The sequence below is a fragment of the Scylla paramamosain genome, unplaced genomic scaffold (genome assembly GCF_035594125.1).
Source record: "Scylla paramamosain isolate STU-SP2022 unplaced genomic scaffold, ASM3559412v1 Contig86, whole genome shotgun sequence".
Lineage (NCBI taxonomy): Eukaryota > Metazoa > Arthropoda > Malacostraca > Decapoda > Portunidae > Scylla > Scylla paramamosain.
The window spans coordinates 134,313-159,213 of record NW_026973751.1 but is presented as its reverse complement, the minus strand read 5'-3'; the positions used below and the strand labels follow the sequence as shown (position 1 = coordinate 159,213).

At 41.6% G+C, this 24,901-nt stretch overlaps 2 long non-coding RNA genes across 4 annotated transcripts; one reads left to right on the top strand and one right to left on the bottom strand.

The window, feature by feature from the left end:
- Positions 1–466: 466 nt before the first annotated feature.
- LOC135098838 (uncharacterized) lies at positions 467–2,805 on the bottom strand. Its single transcript, XR_010267422.1, has 2 exons — positions 2,719–2,805; positions 467–2,295 (listed from the first exon to the last, which is right to left on the bottom strand). It is a non-coding gene; the product is annotated as an uncharacterized LOC135098838 (long non-coding RNA).
- An 8,795-nt stretch (positions 2,806–11,600) lies between these two features.
- LOC135098832 (uncharacterized) lies at positions 11,601–21,108 on the top strand. 3 transcript variants are annotated; one of them, XR_010267413.1, is made up of 3 exons: positions 11,601–11,859; positions 19,912–19,989; positions 20,468–21,108. It is a non-coding gene; the product is annotated as an uncharacterized LOC135098832 (long non-coding RNA). The 3 variants fall into 3 exon arrangements; XR_010267412.1 differs by having other exon boundaries at positions 19,912–20,082; XR_010267411.1 differs by having other exon boundaries at positions 19,912–20,088.
- The last annotated feature ends 3,793 nt before the right edge of the window (positions 21,109–24,901 follow it).

The following is a 24,901-nucleotide window of genomic DNA, read 5'->3' as shown; positions in this document are numbered from 1 at the left end:
TTATGGAATAGTTGATTGAGTGACTTCCTTTTAATTCTCTTATTTTATTTCTATTTCTGCATTTCATTTATTTTCTTCCCTTAAAACCGAAATTGCCCTTGTAATATTTTAAATGGGAAATAAAGTTACCTTCAAACAAATCACTTTTTACCTCTTTTTCCCTTTTTTCCCTCCACTCCCTCGCTGCCGCCTGCCAAAATTAATATCCACAGGAAGGGCGTTGCGTGTCCTTGGAAACAGAAGCAATTAAGCCCTATGATATTATGCACAATGTTATTATTTTCGCTAATAGGAATAATAGTAGTAATAACTGTGTGTGTGTGTGCGTGTGTGCGTGTGCGTGTGTCAGGAGTCGCGGAGCGGATGTAAAAAATTCGGTATGTTTTCCTCAACATATTAATCATATTCTGGAATTTTAATATATATACGAATTAAAAATACATCACTCGCTGCTGTGTTCTGCAGAGAGAGAGAGAGAGAGAGAGAGAGAGAGAGAGAGAGAGAGAGAGAGAGAGAGAGAGAGAGAGAGAGAGAGGCGGGGCGAGCGCAAAGGTACAAAATAAAGCTGGTATTGTTCGTGGGCAGGGTAAAAACACTTGTTGGTCTTGTGATTAATTAAGCGTACGCGGTAGTAGGAGACAATGAGATGATGAATTTTGACCTGACTCTATTTGGTAATCCCGTGTGTGTGAAAGCCTCCCACACACACGGGAGAGGCACACTCCATCATGAGCAGCAGCGAGGAGGCGGCGGCGGCGGAGGAAGGCGGCGGCGGAGGAAGGAGAAGGTCTGTAATTGAGGGCAATGACCCAGAACACCCAAGCTCATGCAATCTGATCTAGCTGAAATACCGGCTGTCCGTCTTTCATCTTGTCTTCTTTTAGGTTAAGATGTTACTGGCCTTTTCTTTTTTCTGCCTCCGCAACCTATTATATTAAAGTAGGGGTGTTCATTTTTTCACCTGAAATTCCTAGACAAGTCACTTCACTCCATTAACATTATCTGATAAGTATGTGAAACCTCTAAAGAATGTATTTCTCGTTTACTTCTTTTCACTTATCCAACTCCCTCATTCTTTATAGTGTCTCTTATTTCGGCATTAGTTATCCAGTTCACCCTCTTCACCGTTTAAAAATTCTACGTTTAAAAATTCTACATATTGTTAAGTCTCTGAAATCTGCAAAGAATTTCTCTCCTCTCTTTCTCCACTTCTTTTCTCTCATCTCTATCCACTGTTCTCTTCTCGTGTTAGATTTATTGCAGTCACTTAATTTCGCTAAATTTTTCTAATAAATGTCTGGAATCCCCAAGGATTTTCTCTCCCTCTCCACTTCTTCCACTCGCAGGCTCATAAGCTCTAATGCTTATCTATCTCTCCTCGTGTGTTTTTGTTCTTATCCTTAAAATAATGCGCCTCCTTTACCACCTTAACCTTCCAGCGGCGGATCGTTCATAATAATACCTAACTACATTCTTTCCCACTAACTTTCCCAGCCAAGACTGATTTTACTCTTCAAATCTGACTCAAATATTTTCTTCTCCCTTGCGGTTTAGTTTGGTCTCACAAAATTCATCCAGAAACATTACATTATTTTTTTTCAGAACCATTTTTATTCTGATTACAAACACTCATGCTCACACGAAGAAAGATTATCTTTCTGTTCAGCTTTTTTCTTTGATGTCAGAATATTTCTACGTTAAGCTTCTCTAGCACTTTTCCCTATGTTAAAATTTTTATTGCACTAACGACACTGGCTGGAACCTTCCGCTCATGCTAAAACGAAACAAACGTAAGTAAAATCTTCCCCTTCCCACTCTTATTTTTATACATCACAGACAACGCAGCATTTACGTCCTGTTCACACAACAACTTCCCTCCTCACGAGTCTCTTTATCCTAATTAGTCAGCACATTAAAGGACTTAAGATAGATGAATAACACTAAAAACAGTAAGCACGGAGCGGTATGTTACTCCACTATTCACCATGACTGCACATTTAACTGAATACAAGTTTACTGTCCCTCCGCCACTGTTCTGTCTTGTTGTTTATGACAAAACACAATGTAATATAGGAATACTTGGTTTTGTTCCCGCCTGTCTAAGCTGCAGGTAAGGTTATGAGTACTGTAACACCCACTCAGGGGCGTCACACAAGGGTATTTCTTCTTGGTATATTAGTACGCCTCGTTATTGACACTCGTTCATTCTTGTGTGTGTTTACTTGTCCCATATGGTGAACGTGAGGGTGAACGACAGGGTGAACGTGAGGGTGAACGTGAGGGTGAACGGTCCAACTGGAAAAGGACCCTTAATTAATCTCTATGCAATACAAAATTAACATAAGTAACATCACAAAGTCCACATGAAGGCATTGGAGCAACACATTAATGAAATCACTATGAACACGTGTCAAAAAAAGAAAAAAATAACAAATACATGATAAATAAATTACTAGATGATAAATAAACTACTAGCTAACAAGCTATGGTGACTATCCTTACGGTGTAAAGACCCTCCTGGGTCACAAATCTCACATGAATGTTTGATTACCTAACTATGACAATTTACGTCGAAATATCACAAAAACACAACATATATGTAACAGTTCTAGGTGTAAGGTAAAGTAAATACAACAGGAAAGAATAACAAGCAACAAATTACTACACATTCCTAATATATTCCTAAACCTATCACAAATGTAATAGAGGAACACTCACCAGTCTCTGGCGCTCACATGGAATAAATCCACAGGTTTCAATCCAACAAGGTGTGTGCGGCTGCTATACCACAGATAGACTACCGGCTTGACCTCCCTCCCTGAGCTACCTTCCCTCGGTTTACCGCTCGAGGGATTCATACACGAATGAAACACTCATTAACACTCAATATTCCCAGGTAGTTATCATATGAAACGACCAAATACTATGAAACAAACAAATATGAAACGAGCAATATACAGAAATAATTTGTATAGTGACCACCATCAAGCACCACGTGTTACAAGTACACCATTGCTCTGTCTAGTCCCTCATCACCAAACACGAGGAACACTCTCTCATTTCCCGTCTGTCCCCAGTGCAGGTAAGGTTAACAGTATATATGTAATAGCAAAACTGTGTATTGGTGGGCAGGTTCGCACAATCAGTATTTAATAATGCTGTAGGAATAATAGATGCTTGCCACTCTGGTATTCTGCCCCTCCACCTTACTTTCCACACGTCCAAAATAGCGATGGTGGTGGCAGCAATAATAAAAGCAAAGTTTTCAGTATGTAATTCTCTTCCTCTTTTTATTTATTCTCTCTCTCTCTCTCTCTCTCTCTCTCTCTCTCTCTCTCTCTCTCTCTCTCTCTCTAGGATCCTGGAAAGCAGAGCAACACATTTACACAAGTCAGCATGAACATCCTTATCTGAAGAGTAATTAATTACGGTGACAGAATTATCTGGCGCAGCTCGAGGTGCAGTGCCGTGCCAATGCTTCTTGCGGCAAATGTCTGCAACATAGGCCTATTCTGAATCACTTCCGCGCCGCACCACCACTACTTTCAAGAGGCTCTAGCTGAAGTGATTTTTTTCAAGAAATATACTTGGACCTACGTTTGTATATACATACACGAACTGCCGCTGTTGACTTCTTGCAGCGTCTTTTATATTCTTACGTTCTTGTTATGGTCGTAAGTTGTCCGCTGGCACCGAGTGAAAGTGAGCGGGAGCCAACCGTCTTGTACAAGCAGACAGGCGCTGAGAACCTGGCGCGTGGGAAGCTGTCATTGCACTAATGCCCGCACAGTGGCACCAGTTTCCGGTTTTGTCTGTTTTTTCTCCACTTAATACATGTCGACCTTATTACCGGAAAACCGCAATTTGGCGCGACTTAAGTGAACATTAGAGAGCATTTCCATAAAGTCCCTCCGGTAAGTATTCGTAATGGTGAGTAATGCTGCTGTTTACTTGTTCAGCGTCGGACCTCAGCCGCCTCTTCCCGCCGCGTCCTGCAGCCCGTAACGAGGCAACTTCTGCCCCGCGTCCTAACTTTTGGTACAAGACTCGCAGCTTTATGTCTGGACACACTTAGCGAAGAGAAGGAAAGAAGGAAGAATCTCAGCATTCATATTCATTTCAATGTAAACTTGCTTCCTCATGCGTGCCCATTGTAGTCACCCACACTACTTATGTATCTGCCTAAACTATGCACACTAAATTATACACTACGCCTGTACGAAACGAATTAATTTGGCAGCTGCACTTAACTCTGGCGGGGGATTCCTGAAATGCTGACGATGATGACTAGTGTGTATTTTTGACCTTTAAATATGGTTCGTAAATATAAGCGAAGCAGCTTCGTCCTCTTGTTTGTCAGTGAATCAGTGAGTGAAGCAGTCTCTCTCTCTCTCTCTCTCTCTCTCTCTCTCTCTTATACTGGTAATATCTGAATCAATTAGCTTCGGTAAAGACGATTACACAACACACAGCAACCATTAGTTCAAGAGAGAGAGAGAAAGAGAGAGAGAGAGAGAGAGAGAGATTATGTAGGTCCGAAGGAAGTAAAGAAAAAGAAAGGAACTGAAGGAAGTGTGTTGAGTGCAAGAGGGACTCAAAAGGAAGAGGAAATTAAAGAAAACGAGAGGCAGGAAAGGGCTATCACGAGAGAGAGAGAGAGAGAGACTGTAGTAGACTATGGACAATTGGTGGCGGTGTAGCAGGTGATGTCACACGCTGCTGACGTCACCACTATATCAGACATCTCCTTCGACACGGTCCCAGATATTCAGTAATGATTCAATGGTACAAGAAGACGCCGCCGTGACAAGATCGCGGCGTGTTGGCTGATGAGAGATAGCCTCGTCTTGTGTAGCCTGTTGCCTTAGCAGTGAAGAGCGACATGTAGGGACGTGTTCCTTTATACACGGACGCAGTTTCAACGATGTACACCCACCTGCATCATCACCACCAACACCAACATTACTGCTACCACTATTACCTCCGCTGTTACAAACTCTCACACCGCAAACCTCACCAATTTTCACGCCATCATACAATTGACAAGGCATCTCATTTCAAAATACCTCACAAACACGACACAGAAGAACAAAAATTAAAGAAGAAAGTAAACATGTCAAATAAACCTATAGTGAAACAGAAGAGTAGAGTGTTGGAGTAGGAGGGAAATGCTAGAAAAGAGCATCAGATAATTGGAGCACGCAAGGAGGGAATGCAGGGACGGAAATAAATGAAGGACAGAGTGTTGGATTATGTGAGAGAAAAGGGTCGAGAAGAGAATGAGATGATTTGAACATGACAGGAGAAATGGAAGGACAGGAATAAAATTTAATGAAGGACAGTGCTGGATTGTGTGAGAGAAAGGAATAGAGAGGAAAAAGAGAGGATTAGACTTTGCTGCTATTGCTGGGAGAGGAATAAACATCGTATTTTTTGCCTCACATTCGATGATCAAGTTGTGTTTCAAGTTACCAAATATAGTGAGATGTGGGAAGATGACGTGTGTTATCACTGACTTTGGGTGTGAGCTTATTTCGAATATAAATAAGCAAATAGGTAAGAAATAATAACAACATGAATAATGAAGTGTTTCATTTAGTATTGTTAGCGCCATCATTATGACACGAGGTACTTGTTAATATTAATTATATTACAGCATGTGACACCAACACCAGTAATCACAGCACGTTACAGCTCAGTGTGTTTAGGTGCACTGAGTTGGTGTCGGTGCTAGACTCACACACACACACACACACACACACACACACACACACACTTTCAAAATGGAATACGTGAAAGAAATATTAATTAGGAAACCCCAGATAATTTTCACAATAACATATGTAAAGCAGCTGAATATATGAAAATGCGTATCCAGTATGTTGACAATTTATTGCATGAAGCTGTCATTCCTGTCGTGCTTGTGTTGCAATCACCTCCTTCCTGTAGTAATGGAAAGTAAAGCGGGGGGAACACTCTGGAAGGCTGTCGTCCTTGTCCTACACTATTGCTATTAAGTCTTGCAGCATATCAGTAGTGTTTCATGAAGGGCCATCTTCAATAATGGCGACTATGAGCTTTGTCAGAACATTATCAATACAAAACAAGGGAACATGACTCACTTTATTGGTGTTAAGAAATCCCCTTCACTGCGCTGTCCACAGTGAAGAGGTCATCTATCTTGACGACACTTACTAGTCTCGCTACCAGTGCCTGTAAGTTTTAGCTAAGTTTACCCTAAATTTACTCTTATAATTGCCTTTATTATCTCCATATGACACCAACGAATATTTTTGCCAATTAGGTGAAGGTCTCAAACATCCACTGTCAAAATAGCATCCTTGTCCGACGCTTTGTTAAGATTTTATTTATGAAAAACGACAGACACAGCATCCCAAATCTTTAGTAATAATGTTGAATGATTAAAGATGTAAGCGTATTAACTTTACCATTAACAAGGTCTAGCTGAAGTTATTGGGGGTTTCAAGGGTGTTTTCATGATTTTAGTAATAGTTTTGTAGGGCTTTGTGAAAATATTGGAGTTCTCAAGGATGTTTGCATGAATTTAGTGATAGTTAAACAAGCTCTTTAGGAAACTACGGTCTTCATAGATGTTTATAGTTTTATTGATAGTTTAACATGATGTAGTGAGTTACTAGGTGTTCGCGGATTTCATAACAGTTCCTTGTTCACGAGATGGATTGTGTTTGTCTGTGTACATCTTGTGGTTAGTTGCTGGACACTCTGTACCTAATCTGTAAACAATAGTGATGGGGCACTGTTAGGATGGCAATAATTAAAGTGTATAGCACATATTTTTTCATACAAACCACACACACACACACACACACACACGCACAGACACACATGCGCGCGCGCGCGAAACAAAATTCAATGATATATGCAACTGTATGAATAAAAATGCAAATAATGAATGGAGTACCAAGTAAAAAATGCACACGCACATACATACAAACACAAAAAATACTATGAAATAAATAAATATATGAACAAAAATACTGATAATTAATTACCGCTAAATATAAACTCCAGGCTAATTAAGTGTGGATAACGAAATAAAAAAAATATTAATTGAATTATAAATAATAAAAATGTGTTAGTTGGAGAAATGCTGGTGATATTTCAAAGTAACACACAAAAATTAGAATTGTATTTTTTTCATAATCATTCTCTCTCTCTCTCTCTCTCTCTCTCTCTCTCTCTCTCTCTCTCTCTCTCTCTCTCTCTCTCTCTCTCTCTCTCTCTCTCTCTCTCTCTTTCATCACCTTATTTAGCATTGTATATTAACCTAAGCCAACCTAGTATAACCTATTCAATAATCACGAGTAAGTTGAACCTTTAAAAATACAGAAAAATAATGAAAACTGTAAGAAGCCCCCCCAGACATACGACTGACAGTTGGTGTATAAAAAGATACCTCCCTATATACACCTACATATTCCTATTTATAAGTTTGATATAGGTATTGAATGGATCAAGACATACCTATCTTAGCCTGAACTAGCCTTGCCTTAATAATTTTCCTGCTATTTGGCACATCTTTCTTTAATCACTATCACTCCAAATGCAACTTTTCTTATTCTACAGCCACATGCAAACTTTGTGCTGGCTGGAAATAGCAAAATCTACTCTTTTTTGTATATTTTTTTTCTTTCTTGTAGATGTTTGTAAAGGCTCCATACATTGCTTTTAGTGTTGTGAATAGTTACATACCCAAGTGAAAGGGTTTAACGTGGTCAAAGAAAGGCCCTGCGTCCCTGGTTCCCACAACGAGATTTCACTGTGTGTGCAGGACAAGAGCATCCCTTTAAGCAGCGGGCGAGGCGGTGACATAAGGAGGAAAGAATGCTGTCTTTTTCATGTAGATTTATGCTGATGCCAAGCTTTTGACTCAATGATTGTCTCTTCTCGCCGAGGAGAGCAATTAAGGATTTTTTTGAGGTCTGCAGGTATGAGATGGAAGTTCGTAACTCACTGCTTTTATTACGTGCATTCTTTGCGTTATTTCGGTGTGTGATTTCAGACCGTGTTTAATTTTTTGATGCAGGAAAGGAGGAGGAAGATGAAGGTGAGTTAAAGATGATGAGGAAAGGTATTGCTTTTTTTTTATTTCGTTGGTAACTCAATGTTTTTACTACATACATTCTTTGCGCTATTTTTATGTGTGTGTGTGTGGTTTCAGACGGTATTTAACTTTTTGGTGCAGGGAAGATGGAAGGAGAGGAAGATGAGATAAAGATCTTACTACACTGGTGAAGGAAGTTTTTTTTTTTTTTCTGTTTTTTGTCTTGTACTTCAGTGGTTGGAAAGAATGAAACCGCCACCATCACCACTACCATCACCATGAAGACCGCCACTGCCACCACTACTATTATTATAATTACCTTCTCTTTCTAAGCGTTGTTGTTGTTGTTGTTGTTGTTGTTGTTGTTGTAGCTTTTTTTTTGTCCTTCTCTTCCTTTTTCCTTTCCTCCGCGCCTCCTCCTCCTCCTCCTCTTCTTCCTCTTCTATCATCCCATCCACCACCACCACCATTTTCGGGATTAGTGAATACCCATCAATAATTTTTTGCCTTCATATAGTCTCTCTCTCTCTCTCTCTCTCCAACCCTCGCGTGCACCACTACTATCACTACTATCACTACTATTGACTCACCGTTCATTAGCCCTCGTGAAATGGTCTCCTCGCCCCCCATGTGTCTTCATTAGATGAGTTCAACGTCCCTTAACTACTGGCTGTGACCTTTGCTGCTGCGAGGAGGCGGACCAAGGCGTGGAATTATTGAAACATTGCACTGTGTATCTTTCATGACTGGAGGATCACAGGTAAAGATTGGAGGCCTTTAAGCAGTTCATCTACTAACTTTTAGCCTCATATTTTCTTAGTCTTCCTTTTCCTATCCACTTTTTCCATGCTTTCCTTCCTATCTCTTCTACGAGGGGGAGACAGAGTGAGATGAAGGGATGGAATATAGGTAGAACTGCAAAGGATGGGAGTCACAGAGGAAGACGCAAGGGAGAGAAACAACTGGAGGAGTCTCGTGCATGATGCCAATCCCTTACTCTATGGACAAGGGGAGAGAGAGAGAGAGAGAGAGAGAGAGAGAGAGAGAGAGAGAGAGAGAGAGAGAGACGTGTTTCTCTGTCTCTGTGTGTGATTGCCCTGAAGGAAGGATGTCTAGAAAATGAAAATACTTACGTGAAAATTGACTGCAGACAGAATGGTTGTAAATATTCCATGAACCTTCGCAAAATGAAGCGCACTCTGAAATGTTTTAGTGCCTTAGCCCCAGTGAACAATATTAGGTTTTTTCAAGGTTGTCTTAACGATTCTAATAATAGTTGAGAGAGAGAGAGAGAGAGAGAGAGAGAGAGAGAGAGAGAGAGAGAGAGAGAGAGAGAGAGAGAGAGAGTGTTACTAGCTTTGGTGACAAGTGCTGTTAGCCTGAATACTTTTTGGGAGTGGTGAACGCAGTCTCTCTCTCTCTTTCTCACACGCACACGCACACACACACACACAGACACACCACGGGCTGAGGCTGCCAGGCGGGCAGGTTAGTGTGCGCTCATTTCTCCATCTCATTATATTGTGCTGGGAAAGTTTAGCGTTAAATCTTTATCCCGAGCCGAGGCGAGGGGGAGGCGAGGTTGCGAGGTGGCGCGGAGGAGCCGTATTCCCGCTGAGTGTCATCTCTTTATATTTATCTCAAAGATGCCTCCCTCCCTACGCCCCTCGCCTTTGCCCATCGCGCGCTCCCCCTACCAACCCAAATTACCATGAAAGGGTCTCGCCATAAGCTGTCTGTGGCTTACAAAAATCTTATGCTGGGCGAGCGAGGAGGCGTCACCACGAGGAATGCTTGGGAATAATGCAGCTACGCTTTTATGTAAACCTCTCTCTCTCTCTCTCTCTCTCTCTCTCTCTCTCTCTCTCTCTCTCTGGTGAGGAGGCAGAATATGGTGTCACCCAGGCTTCGTCTTACCAACAGGTCGGTGTGGGAGATTGCGGGACTGCCACACGTGCAGCACTTCTCTTCCTGCCCCCTTTGAGGTGCCCCTGATAACAACACTTTGGAGCACCACTCTCTCCACTGCCCTGAGCTGGACAGTCTGCTACCCCATGGAGTCCCAATCACTGATGTGTGCCGCCACCTCTTGATGGGTGATAACCTCGACGACATCCTCGCACGCTTCTCTAAATTTGGTGGATGCTGACGTCCGTTTGCTTTAGTGTTTGTAACTTCTTTTGAATTATATATTGTATACGTCTTTCAAACAATTATGCACTTGTTATGTGCTTGTTCCCTGCATATGGTCAGGACTGACGCCTTTATGCGTAATAAGTTAAATCTCTCTCTCTCTCTCTCTCTCTCTCTCTCTCTCTCTCTCTCTCTCTCTCTCTCTCTCTCTCTCTCTCTCAAAAGTTTTCTTGTTAATAATGTGGAAATCTTGTTAGTGTGTCACTAGCACCATAAAAACACCCTCAAAAATGAGTGTAACTTTAACTACGTAGAGCCTTTTGATTGGTGGAGGTGGTGCGGCGCAGAAGTGTTTCAGTAGGATGATTAGATGTGCCGAGTCGCCGCTGCCTCAAGAAAATGAACATCTAACAAATAATTCGTACGCTATTCATTGTTTGGACACTCGTGATACGTGATGACTTAGAAGTAGATAAGAGTATGTATTCTCTGTTCTCTTTTATAGTGTTGGGAGGTCACCATTTGCGTTGAATTGATATCTACTGGTGAATCTGGCAACGCGACGCTTCAACTTAGGGATTCGAGTCAGGGTGGATCCCGTTTGGTAAGATTTACTTTCCGTAGTCCAATAATGTATCATGTCCTTTGAATAGTGTGTAATCTTAACCCTGCAATGCGGTTGAATGTTCTTTGTATGAGGTATAATCTCATCCTTGCTTCATACACACTACAACAATACACTTTGGTTGTGGATCAGGCACGTGGCACTTCAACACACATACACAACACACATACGTATTGGAGTAAGCGTAAGTAGGCATTTGAAACCAAGCTGATATACATCTTTCACATTCGTGTAATGCTATCATATCTCCATTGAAAACACGTGTAATCCTATCCTTACTGCATACATAGTACATTTATACAGTTTGGTGGTGAATCTGGCAGCGTAATGCTAAAGTTGAGGACTCGGGTCAGGATGGATTGCCGTTTGAAACCAAGCTAGAATTCGCCTTTCTTGAACCTGCAATGCTGATAAATGTTCTCTGTATAAGGTGTAATCTCATACTTACCTCGTGAACACTACAGGAGTACAATTTGGTGGTGAATCTGTCAATGTGACGTTTGAGGTATATGGATTCAAGTCAGCGTAGATGTTTGAAACCGAGCTGAGATAAACCTTTCGTAGACCTTTCATGCTCTCATATACGTCCTTTGTATACCGTGTAATATTCAGCAATTGAGTGGCATATCCCGGCATACCAGATACCGGAAATAAAGAAAGGTATGAGAAAGACTCGAAGCAGTGAACCTCGAGAACGAACCGAGTCCCAGATTGGCCAGGCGGAGGTCCCACGCTGGCGTCACCACTTGAGGGACGAGGCGCCGCGCGGTCACGTGGATATCTGAATTGCGCGTTAATCACCTCAGCAATTGAACACCGGTGTCATTAGTTTGTGTAGTGGTCGTTAATTGTACTTTGCAGTAGTGCAGGCAAAGGAAGCGTTAGACTCTCTAGCTTCCATGGAGCTGATTTTGCCGTGGGTACTGAGCGCTGGCAGCAGGGAGTGTGGTGCTGGAGGCCTGGTGTTCCCTGTCTGATTTACTCCATGGCGACGCCGGACAGCAGTAGGAGCGAGGTACAGTTGTTGATTCATGTTTGTTGTCTTTGGTGTGCAGTCACCATGTTTTGTTTGTTTATTTCATAACACGTGTTCACATGATAACTGAGGGTAAGTAGACTTTGTGACGTCACTGATACTAGTCCCCTCCCCCCACCCCCCACAGCCTGCCGCTCCCCACGGCAGCTTGTATCCCCGCTACTGTGTTTTCCGTGATGCTGTACATATGAATATCGTGCAGTGGTGTCACGGATAGTTTGAAGCTGTTATTTGCAATTGTATTTAGTGGCAATGATTGTTGGTCGTTACCATTGTTCAATAGTTTAGTCGCGTGTATCATTGCACTTGTAAGGGAGGAGGGCATGGGAGGAAAGGGTTGAGGGGACAGCGTGATGCAGTGACAGTCATGCTTGACTTCCTATATTCTTGTACTGATATGAGAGAGACAGACAGAGAGAGAGAGAGAGAGAGAGAGAGAGAGAGAGAGAGAGAGAGAGAGAGAGAGTAGTTCAGGCAAGAAGTAAGGGCATTGTATCAAGGGAAGGTGCAGAGGTCAAGAAAAGGTCAGGAGGTGAGGGAAGGGAGGAGGGAGGTCATTGGAGCAGGTCACCGAAGGTCATGTCTGTCTTGGTGAATGTCAGTGAGAGAGAGAGAGAGAGAGAGAGAGAGAGAGAGAGAGAGAGAGAGAGAGAGAGAAGAGAGTGCGTGAGTGGCTGCCATTGTGGTGTGAACGACGTGACAGTCATCATAATGGCCGTGGTGGTCGTTATCAGCATAATCACCATCACCATTACCACTGCTGTAACAACCACCACCACCATTGTAACCTTCAATTCCACCATCACCAACCCTACCACCATTACTGTAACCAACACACCCCCATCACCACCACCACCACCACCACTAACAAGGTAACCAAAACAATCCCCACCACTGTAACCAGCCAGCAACGATGGTTTCAGTTGTCAGATTTTTCGGGTAGAATGAATAGGGAACATTACTTGGGGAAATTCCAGAACAGGGATGATAAGCCAACTGATTTCTCTAAATGCTACTTATTGAGATGTTAATGCAGAATCTATAGGAAAATTAAGACCAGATAAATTCAAGGACAAGGATGAAAACTCTACTGACAATTATGTTCATGTGCTCTAGAACGTGTCATGTATTCTACAGGGACTGTTGTTTTGTCGCATCGTTCTTATTCTCTTCAACACGCCATGAGCAGAATAAATAATAAATAGATATATAATGAGGATAACGAATGACACCTCGGCTAGACAAGGACGCCACACTGCGCTGTATATTCTAATGATGTGCTCAGGTGTATAATTCTATTCGTGTCAGAGCTTCCTTAGCGATATCAGTGTTGGTTGTTGATATTCTTTATAGTATGTTGCTGGTGTTAGACGTTTGTCAGTGTTAGTGCCACGAACAAGACTCGCTAACGCAAGACGCCTCAGCAACAGGGTGGCAATGAACAATTCGTCCTCAGCAGCATGAAGTCGTATAAGATTTATCAGAGTGATACTTTCCTGGGTGGCTGCAGTGACCCGGGCGTTGTGACGGAGGCGGTAATGAACCATATTCTGACACCCTTCACCACACCTTCCCTAATTACAAAAAGTTTCAGAATGTAAAGGATTTTTAAGAGTGTTTTTATGCTTCTAGAGACAGAGTAACATTTTCTACATTATTAACAGGAGAAACACTCTTGAATACTGTTAATCATCTGTGGCCTTTGAAAATAGTCATGGTGGGAAAGCAGAGAGTTTCTGAACATAGGCCAGCATTTCCTCCATATCAGCCTCGCCTCCTCAGCCAGACTAGACCTTCCGTTATTGGGTGTACCCGTACTGGCGCGTGCCGCGCTTTCGCTTCACGCATTTCACGCTTCACTCGCTGCCTTCATCATGCTTGCAATAGACGCTGTACTCAGCATCTGCCCCGAGACTCTACTACTTTACGATGCTTCGCTGTGTGTGGTTTTGCAGTGTTAGCATCCCCGGGTTTTGCTGATCTCGAGGCACGTGGCGGGTCTTGGAATTTAACGCCTGTTAGATAATGTGGAGTGATAAGTGAATGAGTGATGAGCGAATGAACAGACTCGGTAATAAGGTTGTTAATGGCGGGTATGTAGCTACATTTTCGCCTGCTGAAATCAAGATATAGAGATATTGTAATATCACGAGTCATAGCATATTTTTTCATAATTTCATAGCTATGAAATGGAGTTTTTACCTTTGAAATGCACGTATGCTTGAAAAGCCACATAGACTCGTATGCTTGAAAAGACACAAAGGTTACACTCGAACACACGTCCTGGGAACCGTCCCAAGATTTCCTTGTGTTATCAGCTCTGTAATGTGGCCGAGCCCAGCTGTGCGTCCCCTCCTCGTGCCGTTAACATTGAATTTGATCAGATCAGTCACGGAGGTAATCAGACCAGTTAGTATTGGTGCTGCTGTGTGGGCATCAGTTCTGGAGCGCGGAGGTAAAGAAACAAAAGAACAAAGGCAGCGCAGTTCGGGTGGTCTGCACCGAGCCTCGCACTGTGTATTTTTCCTGGTGAATGTGTAAGGGAAGGGATTGTATTTGAAAGGTTCGTTTCCAGCAGACTGACCATTCAAAAGAAAATTTCGTCATCATGCTTATCATTTTGAACGCTGAACCCTCAATTTTTTGTATCACAGGAAAGCGTACGAGTATGTAAAGTTAGACGCTCAGATCCCATCACCTTGTCAAAAGTTACGAATTAATGTTGTACAATCCTTGAACTATTCCATCATTAGCTATTGATTGCTATGAAATACTCCAGAGATTATGAATGGAAGTAAGTGTGACCGTTCCCAGGTATATATGCCTTATCTGAAATTACAAGAGTATACACACACACACACACACACACACACCTCTTTCCATCATGTAAACATTCCCTCTTATCTTCGTACCCTACACACCTCATCATCTTTCCTCGTCTCCCCTCTCCCTCCCCTCCCTCTCCCTATCTCTCCCAGCCTCACATCACCCCCCATCACCCCATTCCTGCTTCTGTATCACCGCGCACCATCTCTCCCTCTCTCCTTCAGATCGCTTCCCTGTTCTTCCTCCACTTTTCCTCCCCTCTCTTTCCTTTCTGCTTGAGATGCTTTTCTTTTTCCCCGCATTCCCCTTCGCAATATTTCCCCGCCTCTTCCTCAGGCGCCCTTCCCGAACCACTTTTCCTCCTCACCCTTTCCTTCTATCGCCTCCCTTATTCATCTCTCCTTCTCTCTCCTCTTTATTCTCTCTTTCCTTTCTCTCTCTCTCTCTCTCTCTCTCTCTCTCTCCTCTCTCTCTCTCTCTCTCTCTCTCTCTCTCTCTCTCTCTCTCCTTCTCAGGCACCCTTCCCACCCACGTTTTTCTCTCCATCCCTTTCTTCCATCTTCTATATTTATTCTTCCTCTCTACTGTTTCTCTCTCTCTCTCTCTCTCTCTCTCTCTCTCTCTCTCTCTCTCTCTCTCTCTCTCTCTCTCTCTCTCTACCGCTGCGCCACGTCGATCCTCTGAACTGAAAAACTGCTCTTTCTCTCCAGCTTTATTTTTTTCACTTTTTTCTCCCTTCCCCACGCAAGTTATTTCTCTCGTAGGTTTATTAGAGTAATTTCCTCCTCTTCCCGGTGATTTGGCGAGATGCTTGATGGAATATACTACCCCAGTATTGCAAAACATGAAGATTCTGTCCGTCTATTTCTGTATGTCTGAGTTTGTCTCTCTCTAATTCCGAAAATCTGTCGTGTTTATCTGCTTTTTTTTTTTTGTCTCGTCTGTCTCTCTCTCAAAAATATGCATCATGTCTTTCTATGGCTCTCTGTGTGTGTGTGTGTGTGTGTGTGTGTGTGTGTGTTTTCTCTGCTGCGGAGAAAGTTATATTTTTTCTATTTTAGTTTCATGGTTCCTCGCTCGCCTCCCTCGCTCGTCTGTTCTTGTTCTCTATGGCCTGTGTGTGTGTGTGTGTGTGTGTGTGTAGCGTTCTCTATGGCCTGTGTGTGTGTGTGTAGCGTATGTACTTAATTTTATTGGCATAGTAAAAAGTGCTCTCTCTCTCTCTCTCTCTCTCTCTCTCTCTCTCTCTCTCTCTCTCTCTCTCCTGGTCAGGCGATACAAAGCGAACCTTAAAAAAACAGTAATGGCGCTACTAAAGAAAGAAAATACAGGTAGATTTAGAGAGAGAGAGAGAGAGAGAGAGAGAGAGAGAGAGAGAGAGAGAGAGAGAGCGCTTTGATACTTCACTTTGAAGGCGTGTGTCTGTGTGACTGTATTTACTGTCTGTCTGTCTTTCTTTTTGTGTACGGTGTGTTTGTCTGCTGCTCTCTCTCTCTCTCTCTCTCTCTCTCTCTCTCTCTCTCTCTCTCTCTCTCTCGCTCTTTCATCCACAGAAGGTAGATTTTGAGGATAAAACCGCGACCATTCAACACTTAAACTTTTCGAGCTTTTTTTTTAATGGCAGTTGAAATGGTCTTCTGCATCTTCTCGTGTTCTTGACCAGTTTCCACATTCAAAAGTAACTAAATAGGCAAACAATTAATGAAACGAACGCATGAATAAGTAGATAAGTAAACAAATGAGTAAATAGTTATATAATTACGAAATCAAAATAAATGAAAAATAAAATATTGAATACTCGGGCAGATAAGCAAAGTACTTGAAGGGTCAATAACCAAGTAAGATACTCGAGAATGACGTGTCTGTCCACAGCACGGCAGCTTTATACAAGTAAAGAATATAGCGAGGCGGCGGGCGGTACTTGACCCCCCTACTGTAACTTCCCTCTGAGGTTCACAGGCCACAAAGGAAGCAGGCCCAGGACTCCCCGCGGCCGACTCTCCCTCACTGCTCGCCGCTCGGGGCACAAAACTTTTAGAAACTGTCGCCGTAGATCAATAGGGAGGCTTAGGCACCACCTCACCCCGCTGATCTGCACGGCTTGGTGGGAGGAACTCTTTTTGTGCCTGGTGTTGTTGGTATTGCTGTCGTGGTGGCGGTGTTGCGTTGAGGCAGCGGGTTTCCTGTTGTACAATTCAAGCCACATTGAGGCAATACTTTGTCTCTAAGCAGGGAAGAATGAATTTTCTAGGCTTCTTGAGCAAGTTACAAGTATCCCATATTAATTATAGCATAGATTGATAATAACAATAAAATATAGAAGCAGTGAAGTAACAATAAAATACAGGAGTGCCAAGTCCCAGTATTGGAAGAGTAAATGTATTGTTGGCGGAGACAGTACTCATGTGTTCTGTGGTTGAAATATCCTTCAGAGGAGGACAAATGGCGGGACAGGCAGTGCGGAAGCTGGCCATTACTCTTCCCAGGATGGCCTCGGTCACCGGCCGTCCCATGACCGCGCCGCGTGTCGTCCTAACGCTGAGCAGCACTTGGGTCACCACGTCTCCCAGAGGCAACACTCTTTTCTTTCAATAAACTCATCGGTCAGTGTGTAGACGTCATCGATCAACAATTAATGTACAGTCGTATCATGGGAACTAAAAATAACACTAGTTTGTGAGGTAGTGGGTTCATGTCATTGGTTCATGTTATTGGTGTTTGTGTTTAATTACCCAGAATCATTCAGGTCTGTTTTATTCCATTTAAGAGCGTCCAACTTCAGCTCCCTCCATTTCTCGAATGGCGCACGACAGACCTTGTATTGTTCAAGATCTCGAAAACTTGAATATCGAGTCCTTCTACTGGACACAAGCATTCAGACAACTATTCCCTCTTCATTATTATTCAACCATCTCGCCTTCAACCGTTTTTTTTTTATTCTCCGTCTTTCAGTTGATGACTATACAGGGGCTTTGCCGAGCATGTATAGGATACAGCTTCCCATTTATGTAAAAAAAAAAAAAAACTTTGAATCTTTACCAAGCACGGTGAATTCAAAAGCCTTTCGATTAAAGATTTTTCTCCCTTAATTGTTTTGCATCTCACCCACTGCCATGCAGGAGTAAACCAGTATCTGGACTCTTTCCTCCCTTTAACTGGAAAACTTCTGGACATTCTTCCCTATTCAAAAATGCCGCATTTAAAATTTCACCCTCATATATCACGATTTATCCAGCATTAAAAGAAAACGATAAATCTTTTTTTTTTTTTATTTGTAAAAGGGGTCAGGCCAGGGGCAACACAATGCGACAAAAAAGTGACACTGATGGTCCCCGTCACTAAAGAAAACCGTTCAAAAACAAGTCCAAAATTACATTGTGAAAAGTCTTGGAACTTTTCTTTTGTAAAGGTCTGAAATCATAGGCAGGTGGAAATACAGTCGTTGGCAGGGAGTGTCAGACTTTTCCGGCAGAAAGATTAAAACAGCGAATACTAGGTTAACTCTTGCATCTCTACAGAAACCTGTTAGCAAAAGTGGATTAAAAAAAAACTTAACCCTCTCACTGCGATACGCAACAATTCACGTCACTAGAAGCACTGTACAGAATTTTTACCATCACCTGCAGAAAGAGAGAGAGAGAGAGAGAGAGAGAGAGAGAGAGAGAGAGAGAGAGAGAGAGAGAGAGAGAGAGAGAGAGATTAAAAAACCAGACCTCCTAATACCTAGTTAGTATATGTCTGGAGGTGACTGTTGAAACAAAATAAACTTATCACACTGCTTTGTGATAAGATGCACCAAATATCACCTAAATGGTTAAAAAAAAAAAAAAAAAAAAAATGCCGACCTAGATAAATAACATAACCATATTCATTAGACAGTTTTAAGGTCAGTACAATCTGTCACAGGGTTGTAGGGTGCGTTGAATGCGATTTTGGACACGCTAAATAACCATGAAAGGTAAAAAAAAAATATTCACATGCTCCCTTCATTTAACAGTATTGAAATCAGTACATTGTCACTGGATACTGGCGTCTGGTAGATTCCGTCGAGAAATGAAGTTCTTGTGTTGTCTTTCCCGCTCTTCCTGCAATTGCCTCGTGTGTGGTGTCGCCTACGTGTGTAGCAGCAGAGTACCCTGCGCGCTGCTGCTGCTACTGCTGCTGCTGCTGGCACTGAGCCTCCCTGGAGAAAAAGGAGGATTTGAGGTCGTACTTATCTGATTTCCCACTCGTCCTTCCCTCCGTCTCCTTCAGTCTGCGTGACCAAAGTTAGTTTCACTATTTCTTTCTTTCTCTTCGTAGAATCTTTGCCCTCGAGGATTCCTTTTTCCGTCCAGGTCTTCCGCTCTTTGAACCCTTAATGTCGTTATTTTTGTACCTCTCTCTCTCTCTCTCTCTCTCTCTCTCTCTCTCTCTCTCTCTCTCTCTCTCTCTCTCTCTCTCTCTCTCTCTCTCTCTCTGAGGCAACTGAAAATTTTAACAGTAAGTACCTTCGAAAACCTTGATTACGTATTTTTTCTTGTTACGTAATTGAACATTATGTACGACATGACACAATGGGAATTAAGCTGAAAAATAAAGTTAATTTGTGAGATGTTTTGTTTCCCTGTCTTTAGTGAGTACAAGGCTTGGGAAAGATGAAGGAATAGGGAACAAAATATTTTCCGGGACTTACCGAGGAAGGGGGACGAGGAGCTTGAAATCTTGGTTTACTAAGTGCTTAAGGTACAGGATTAGCCATTTAAGCCATGAAGGTGAAGGTAGCGGTCAGTGGCTAAAGAAATTTATGTGGATTCGAGTGGATATTAAACGGTAACACGCTTAGGTTCTTACGTAGGTCGTTTGGAGGAAAACTATTCACATTATAATAGAAAAGAAACGTGTTGGTAGCCTGTAGTGGTCACTAACTAACAAGACGGATCCAAGTAAACATATTGCAGCAACAGACTTTTAGTTTCTTTATTACGCTGTTTCGTTAAAGTACGGTACTTGACACTTAGTATAGTACTGGAGGAAAATTAGCCACATTATGATAGAGGAAGAAAGGTGTAGAAAGCTTGTACAAGGTGATTTCAAGTGAATGTAAGTGAATCAAACAGCAACAAACTTTTACCGTGTGTGTGTGTGTGTGTGTGTGTGTGTGTGTGTGTGTGTGTGTGTGTTCACGCGGGTCGGTGTATAATATAAAACGATTTTCTTCACCAGCCGAAAAAAATCCTATCCCACAAACGAAATGTCGTCTAAAACCTCCAATATCTCACCCTGACTTCACTCAACGTGGCGGTGAGTAGCAGCGTCCGCCGCCTGTCACGGGACTGTCTACCTCCACTAATGACCGACTTGGTGACGTCTGACGCCTCCAAGTCCCTGATTTCTGTTACAGTGAGATCAAAATGATTACTTGATATTTAGTTCTCTCTTATTTCGCCCTAAAAGGATAATTTTTTTTACCTTAATTTGTGGTTTACTCTTTATTTACGAGATGCTTCAGAGATATACCATTTTACAAAACCTAAGTGATTGCTTCCATGACTGACTATTTTTTAACGTCAGACCCAGCCTGAATCATGTGAATTATTTAATCAGCGTTGATTGCTTCCTCTCTCCAATTACTTTTATATATTTTTTTCAAGGTATGATTTATATCATGTATGAATTGACTTCCACGTTTTTTTTAAGCTCCTAATAATTTTTTTTTGTGTATTTACTTTTTTCTTATTGTTCTTATTGTGTTTTAAGTCAATTCTGGATTTCTTTCTAGGAATACCACCACCACCTCCTCCTCCTCCTCCTCCTCCTCCTCCTCCTCCTCCTCCTACCTTGACATTGCCACCTCATCCCCTCGCGTGCTTTCCTCAGCCTCCGATCATCACATCATGACCTGCCGTGCCTGTCTTCCTGAACTCCTCCTCCTCCTCCTCCTACCTTGACATTGCCACCTCACCCCCTCGCGTGCTTTCCTCAGCCTCCGCTCATCACATCATGACCTGCCGTGCCTGTCTTCCTGAATGGCAGCCGCGATGTCTTCATCTTCAACTTGCGCCTCATTTCCTGCAAACTCGTACGTCTTCTTGAGCGGCAGGTTTGCAAGCGAGATAAAAAGAAAAGGAAAAAAAGGACAAAAGGAAAAATAAAGAAAAAGAAAAAAACGAAGAGAGAAAACGGACAGTAGGAAGCGAACTGAAATGCTGAAACGATATCGAATGAAAATAAATAAATAAATACTACTTTTCAAAGACGGATATTCAAGTGCAAGATGAGCCTTGAAATTTTCATATTACTAAACAAATACTTAAAGAATAAAAAAAAACTTTTGATCAATAAGGGCTTCAATTGTAAACACCCATTGAAATCTTGCAAGGCCACAAAAAAAAAGGCTAAACACAATGAATCGGATTAAAATTGACGAGTCATTGAAAAAGACAGATAAAGAATCACAACAAAATAAATAAATAATAATAATAAATAAATAAATAAATAAATAAGAAATATTGATCAGATATTCAACTGTAAGAAGCGGAGTGAATATTTTGTGAGGCGGGGTAGGCGGCCGGGAGCTCCATCCAGTGCGGGGCCAGAACCTTACAAGAGAGGCCCGGGAAAATGTTGAGGTCCCGCAGTGAAGTGGCTGGCCTTGGAGTGTCCCTGCGAGAGGCCGAGATAAAAGCTTCCCTTCCACGCTGACTTACGCTGCTGCTAAACTTTTCTCGGCAGCGTTTTCCAGTAATGCTGCGACACTGGCTGAAGGCGTAGGTACGAGTATAATACGATGCGATGCTAGTATGATACAAGTATTTACGAAGCTTTTTTATTTGTTTCCATCCCGAATTTTCCTATTAATTATGTGACATTGGTGCTTGATGACATACAGTATAATAGGATACAATGCTTAGTATGATATTAGGAAGCGTTATTTATTTATTTTATTTTTCATATTGCGTTGTTTCATGTCAAGAATAATACTCGTACATGGATTTTCCTATTAATTCTGGGACACTGCGGCTTGATGGTTTACCGTATAATACGATAGAATGTTTAGTATAATATTTCGGAGGCTTTGTGTATTTGTTTTAATGCATTGTTTCATGTAAGAAATACTTAAGACAATAATTAATATCACGTATATTTTCCAGTAATTCTGCGACTCTGTGTCATGAAGGAATAAGATATAATATTTAGTACACTATTTATGAAGCTCTATATATATAGTTTTTTGTAACATTTTTATACTCCGTTGACTGGAACACTTGCATTCTTCTATCACGTGTGCTTTCCCTTTGTAATTCTGGCGCCCCGAATATAAATAAATAATAAATAGATGTCTAGACGACTTGAGCTCTTATTTCACGTGTGATTTCTCTTGTAATTCCGCCACACTAGGTACTGAGGTGCACGTTATGCTGTTTGGTATAATATTTAGGTGTGATATTTAGTGTAATATGTAAGACCCTGCATTTCATGTTGCATTATTTTTTTTTTTTTTTTTTCTGAGTAATACCTAGAGGACTTGCATTCTTCTGTCATTCGCGCGTTTCTCTAGCAATTCTAGGTCTTGAAGTTCTAGCGTACGTTATGGTGTGGTATAACACTCGTATATAGTAGATGCCTAGAAGACTTGCATTCTTATATCACGCACTCTGCCTTGTAATTCTGCCACACTGGCTTTAAAGATATGGTGCTGTACGATATAATATTAGGTATAGAATTTACGTGAAACGTGTTCTTATATCATGTGTTTCATCTTTCTCTCTGCGACACTGGCTTGGAAATTTTCATCTTTCAATTCAGCTAACATTTTTTCATTTTTTGTGCCCTTGGGCGGCCTCCTCTCTCCGTTAAGACAATAGGTAGTACGATATTTTGTATGATAGATTTTTTTTTCTCGCATTTTATTGCAATGTGGGATTCTGTTTCTTTTAATAATAATAATAATAATAATAATAATAATAATAATAATTTTATTATTATTATTATTCGTAGTAGTGCTAGTAGTAGTAGTAGTAGTAGTTTTATTTCTCCAGTGGCAGTGTATGACAGTTGTGACGCTGAAATAATCATGTAGTAGTAGTAGTAGTTTTATTTTTCTAGTGGCAGTGTATGACATAGTTGTGACGCTGAAATAATCATGTAAGCGTCAAATTAAGAGACCTATATATACGTATTTTCAAAAGAAATCTTTGATAAGATAATAAAGAGTTACTCTGTTCGTATTTCTAATAATTAATAACCAATGTGTACTCGTTATTTATAACGTAGAGACTGTGGTATGCGATGTGGCCGTCAGAAGCGGCACACACATTGTAGTATTGCTCTATATTCAGAATAATGCATTTCCTTAACATGTAAAAGGAAGTGAAAAAAAATCCTGGTATTATTTCAGATCCTTTACCTCCATTTGCCTAATGTGTTTGCCTCCAGTTTTTTTTTTTTTTTTTTTTTTTTTTGTCCCCAGCACTAATAGTGATTCCGGTACAATCTACGCCTCGTCAGCTTCTTATTACGGTAAAGGTTTGACGGGCGCAAAACGGATGCCTTACTGGGGAGTGATTATAATGAATCGGTGTAAAAACTCTTCAAGGATTTTCATCACTGGTTAATTCAATCACTTTTCCATCCACGCAAAGGCTGGAAATAATAGGAATGAAGTTTACGGGCCATAAACGTGCCAAACAGATGAAGATGAGAGAGCGGGGAAGGGAAGGGAAGGGAAGAGAGGAGGAGGAGGAGGAGGAGAGGTAATGATTGCGAGGGTTAAGGAGATGACAGGAATGGTTGTGGGAGGAAATGGAATCATGGAAAGGATATAAAGGAAGAAAGGAAGGAAGGAAGGAATGAAGAAAGAAAGGAATAACGATGGAATGAAAGGAAAAGGGGAGGAAGGAAGGAAGGAAGGGAGGAAGGAAGAAAGGAAGCAAGCAAGGAAAGGAGGAGGAAAACGAGGAAGGAAAATGGAAATAGAGGGAAGGTGTCTGTGTGTGTGTGTGTGTGTGTGTGCGCCCGCGCGTTTGTGTGTGGAGAGAATGAAAAGCGAAATCAGACGTGTGTGGGCGACCGTATCAATGCGCGCCCACACACACACACACACACACACACACACATACACACACACGCCGATGGCAAGGTGAACAGAGGTGAACAATGATAGTCGATATTAAGTGTGTTGTCTGAAGCGGTACGTGGGAACACACACACACACACACACACACACACACACACACACACACACATGCAGGCGGGCAGTGATAGGGGTCAGAAAGGCCCGGTGAAGCTTAAATAAATCCTTGGCTTCAGCTGTCAGTGATTTTTCTCCTTTTCGGCGTAGCGGGGCATTTTTCCTACTCTTCTTTTATCCCTTCACTTGTACCTCGAAAAATGGATTAGGAAAGGTAACGTGTTCCTTCTGCCTCTCAACGTCACGGCACCGCTTTCATCTTATTCTAGGTGTTATTGAGGTTTTATTACGTTAAGGGTGATGCTTAGTTTATGATTTTTTTTCTTTAGTAAAAGGTATTTCTTCTGCCTTTCTGATTTGAGCTTTCCATTCTCTCTCTCTCTCTCTCTCTCTCTCTCTCTCTCTCTCTCTCTCTCTCTCTCTCTCTCTCTCTCTCTCTCTCTCTCTCTCTCTCTCACAATTATCATAGAAAATTGTAATAGAATATGTCTGGAATTTATTTTTTGTTCGTTGTTAAATTGCTTTTCCATTATCCTCCAGTTGCTTCTTCTTGTACTCGTTTTTTCTTCTTTATTTATCATGCCTTGACTGCTCTACGTCTCTTGAATTAGTTCAGCTTATCACAAACAGCCTCGTGAGGGCCAAAAGGTTTGCTGCTGTTTGTTCTATCTTTGTGTTCCTCCACCTCTTCTTTCTTCTATTCCTTCTTCTATTCTTCTTCCTAATTTCTCTCCTCCTCCTCCTCTTTTATTTTGTTCTTTCTTAAGTACTCTGTTAGTAACGATAAGTAATTCAAATACTCTTGTTATACATCAATTAGTAATATGTTGGTTCTCTGTATTCCTCCTCCTCCTCCTCCTCCTCCTCCTCCTCCTACTACTACTACTACTACTACTACTACTACTACTACTACTACTACTACTACTACTACTACTACTACTACAGTCAGTCATACAGGCAACCTCGTTAGAACAAGTAGGTCTGTTGCTGTCTGTTTTATCTTTGTATATTCCTTTGTTTATT